Source organism: Opisthocomus hoazin, chromosome 6, assembly GCF_030867145.1.
Source record: "Opisthocomus hoazin isolate bOpiHoa1 chromosome 6, bOpiHoa1.hap1, whole genome shotgun sequence".
Lineage (NCBI taxonomy): Eukaryota > Metazoa > Chordata > Aves > Opisthocomiformes > Opisthocomidae > Opisthocomus > Opisthocomus hoazin.
The window spans coordinates 63,776,878-63,781,403 of record NC_134419.1 but is presented as its reverse complement, the minus strand read 5'-3'; positions in this window follow the sequence as shown (position 1 = coordinate 63,781,403).

Genomic DNA, 4,526 nt, shown 5'->3' with positions numbered 1-4,526 from the left:
GGAGTGCAAAGGGGACAAGGGCTTGGCAGGGGCTGGCTCTTGGCGGGGTCAGGTCTCCTTCTGTGCATGGGCACAGGCTGGCATCAGCCCGTTGCTGATAAACTACTACAGCCCTAGCTGAGGGTGCAATAGCACCAGCAGAAAATAAATAAAATGAGAACCACAGGCACTCTGAAGGACCAGTAAGCTTTAGAAGAAACCAGTGTAAGCTTTAATTTTATAACAACAGGTTTAACTGGCAGCTTTAATATTTCAGGCTATGGTAATTAATTTTTAGCACTGTCCTTTACTTACTTGTCTCCAACAGACACTGCCCATGGCCCAGGTGCTCTTTCAGGTGATCTGGAGTCCCAGGGACTGCCGCTGCTTAGGGCTCTTGTATGGGGAGAAGGATGTGCACTGCCCAAGGTTTTCAAATGCATCTCAACTGTCTTAAAGCCTTGAAATTCAGACAGCTGCTGAATTCCCACTTCCTCAAGATATTATTTTTCAGAGTTCTCCATTTGAGTACTGTGAAGTGAAACATGCATATTGATGCTTTGTGTTTTCAGACACAATGTTTTCATTCTATTTCAATTGACTTGCAGGTAATGGGAACTTGAAATAGGCTTTAAGAATTAGGTAGAAAGATCCCTTGAAATTTAAGGATATAACCTGTGCTTGGAGTACTATTGGGAATAATAAACAAACATCAGCATTGTTTCTATGCCAGTTGGTAACAGAATTGTCTTTAAAGCTGTTTTCTCAGTTCTCATGCTATGAAATGCCACATGAGACCAAACTTGCTGATTCTCGCACTTGCAGCTGTTCTGCAGTAGAAACAATAAGGGATTTTTTTCCACTGGGTTTCAAGCTTCTTTCTGCTTGACTGATGAATGAAAGATAAACACTATACACATTACACAGTTAGACAGACTGTTCAAACGAGATACGAGGGGGCAGTACCCTAGAGCAGGCACACTCAGCACGTATTCTTGACTTGTAATTGGATCAACATTCAGCATTTGCAGGGAATATGGGATTTTACATTTCTCTAATTTCTCCTGCCCACAGATGCAGTAACAAATAAGAGCTTCAGGCAATAACAGTAGCAGAAAGGCACACAACAGTAGGGAAACACGCTCCATTTTTTTGTCATGAAAAGATACGTTTTTGCTCCCCTATTTTGGGCCTCAGACCTTCCCATATTCTGTAGCTTGGAGGGAGGTTCCAGTATAGTCACAGCAGGCAAGTGCTGTCAGAATAGCTTCTTATAACAACCTGTCAGTAACTAATTTAAACATACAGTTAAGAAAAAGAAAAACGGATAATGATTTTAAACTAAAAGAGGGTAGATTCAGACTAGACATAAGAAAAAATTTTGTTTTTACAATGAGGATGGTGAAACACCGGCACAGGTTGACCAGAGAGGTGGTAGATGCCCCATCCCTGGAAACGTTCAAGGTCAGGTTGGATGGGGCTCTGAGCAACCCAATCTAGAGCTAGATGTCCCTGCTCATTGCAGGGGAATTGGACTACATAACCTTTAAAGGTCCCTTCCAACCCAAACTATTCTACAAAAAAGCAAACACCACATGCTTACTTCTGACATGAACTGAGACTAGCATGTACTAGGAAGCAAAAAAATCTAAGGGTCCTTACTGCTAGAAGATGCAGGGTTGGGACCTCTCAGCCTTTTCCTTCCTCAATAGTTATTAACTCTTTAATCCTCAAAAGCAGCACTAATAGTTGAAACTGAAGTTGCTGAAATCATCTTCTTTCTCCTCCTCCACAGCCTGGACCAGCAATACCATATTTTAGTACTGGCAATAGTGACCCTGTCAGGAAGGATTTTTTTTCCCCCTTTTCCTCCTATCCTAGCTACAGGCAATTATTTCTGACAGCAGATCTTAAACTGCCAGAAGTTGCTTCACCTAACACAGCCTGGGTCGGGAATCACATTCCCTAAGTGGTTTCCTTTATCATGTGTTGTGTGGAATGATATTTCCCCAGAGCAAGCGGTACTTCCATCTATCTGCAAGCTGCAGACAGCTCCTGAAATTAAAGGTCAGACAGGAAAGTAACATCTGCGAAACTAACATTTTTCTTCCAGTGGCTCATAGAAAGACTTGAACTGTTGCATAAAGCAGCCCAGAATGTTTCCATATCAAATAGAGAACAAGGGTGGATGTTTCTACCCAGCATAGCTGGGATGTGACAGCTGTAAAGAGGAAAACAAGCCAATAAGCAGGAAGTTTTATGCAAGCTCCATTAGAGAGACATGGCAAAGAAAGCAGCGGTGGGAAGTGCTGCCACTGGTGTTTGTCTGGCAGGGATCCCTCGCCACTTCTCTCTCCAGCATCCTCTCCCCCAAAGCCACTAGGAAGTGAAAAGGGGTGTCACAGAGTAGGCAAAGGAGGAGTGGCAGCCAAGGGACAACGCTGCTTAGAGGCATGTGTGGGGGCTTAGGTCAGCAACAGCAGGGGGGGACTTTCTCCCACTGCCGCCCACCCACCCCCGGCCGTGGGCGGGCTCGAACCCGTGGCGCGGCGCCCCCGCAGTGCTCGGCCGGCTGCGAGGCTGCACGGAGGAGGAGGCGGAGGCGGCCCCGCTCCTTCCTCCCCCGCCGCCGCGGAGGGGCCGCGGGCCCGGCTGCAGGTAAGGCGCGTCGGGCCTCGGAGCGCGGCCCCCTCCCCGCCGGGGCCTGGCCCCAGCACCGCTCCTTGCCTGGGGGGACTCGCACCTTCCCTTCCCTCACCCTCTGCTCAGCTCTTTTAAACGAATGTTAGGTTTTTTCCCTCGGAGGTATTAAGATGCATTCTGCTGGATCTAAATATCCCAGAATAACTCAAATTGCCATTAATGAAATAAGTAATATCTGAGAAGCAAGTTCCCCCTACAAAAACAAGTTTTTGCAGGCTTTTTAAGTGAATGGCATATGGAGAAACTTCTCCCAGGAAGAAAATTTAAGAGCCAGCTTCTATTTTTCCCCCCCCGACTCCCTACCAAGTCCGCACCCCACCCCAGAGGAGTGTGTAGATCAACGATGTACCTGTACTTGAAGTGTACAGTACTTGAATGAAAATAGATCATGGTGATTAAACCTGTTGTTGGGCATTGAGTCATGATGAAAGAAAACCCTTTTATTTCTCTAACAGGCTTTTTCCAATTATAAAACAATCACCTCCCTATATACATGATTTTAATGTTTATCCAAATGTTATAAAGAGGATTCTTAAAGGTCGCTCTTCATCATGACAACTCCAGGTGATTCTCATGACTGTCACAGAATAAAGCTAGAGCAGAATGTGCTCAAAGAGAAGGAAGAGCCTGAGACAGTCACACACTTATCCACAGGGGAAGACCAGTTATATCGGTGTTAGTGGAGAAAAATCTGCAATACATGTTGTATTGAAAAAGGCTGCATGCTTTCAAAGCCTCCTGTGTTATTTCCTCAGACTGCATTCCTGCTGGCTTTGAGCTCAGTTCTTTCTACCTCTGTCAGATGAACACCTCTGGCTTCAGCCTTGGCAGGTACAGAAGTGGGAAGCCCAGCCCAGGGCACCGAGCTGCTTTGAGAACGTTCACATTTGTGTGTGGCCGTACAAGCAAAAGCGTTTCTTCCTGGAAATGTGTGTGTTTCTGCTGAGTAATTTTAATTCCATTAATTTGTGCCAGTTTGTTTCAAATGCAAAATCTTCCTAGATTCTAGAAGAACTAAGCTGCTTTAAAAACTGATTTGCTCCTTCCTAATCTTTGATCCAGTTGCGCTGCTCAAGGTGGTTAGTTTGTAAGTCTCCTGGTTACATGGCACTTACTAATTCAGCAAGGAGTTACCGACCTCAGACTCAAAGTGACAAGTAGCTGTTCGGTGCCTCAGTGTCACAAGAGAAAGCATACTTTTCTCTGGAGGTTTGGACTGTTCTTATGCATGCCTATAAACAGGAAAAAAGTCTGTGGTTCAAATAAAAATTTGCATGGAAAACAAGGCATTGCTAGGCTGCATTTCCTTCCCCCAAACAAATAAGCCTTTTCGGCTGCAAACAAAATTAATTGCAAACCAAGGGGCTGATTCTGTGTTGTAAATCTCAGAGGCCCACTGCAAAACATTCAACGAAGAGAGGAGACGGATATGATTAAGCCTAATCGGCTGCCTCAGGGCTACTATTTTCCCTCGCAGCCCCGAGCATGTGTTCAGTGACATATAGTGAGATGTCCCTCATTCTCCCATGCCAGAGGCTGCATGGAGGGAAGCCGGGGGCAGGTTAGTTGGCTCCGGGATGGTTTCTACAGCATGAGAATGCTTGAGCGAAGCTCACAGATGTCAGGGTCTGTGTGGGGAGACCTCTCCTCCAGGTTAAGAGCAAGAAGATTCTCGCTTTTAACTTTCATAAGGAACAGTAATTTGAGATGGCATCAGAAAGATAATTTCGCTTGTCTTTTCAAATCAAGTTGTTACTTTCTTAATGTGAGCCAGCATATTCTGTCCAACTTTCTGAATTTTCAACTATTTATATTCATCTTATCTATTTTGATAGTGCCCAGAC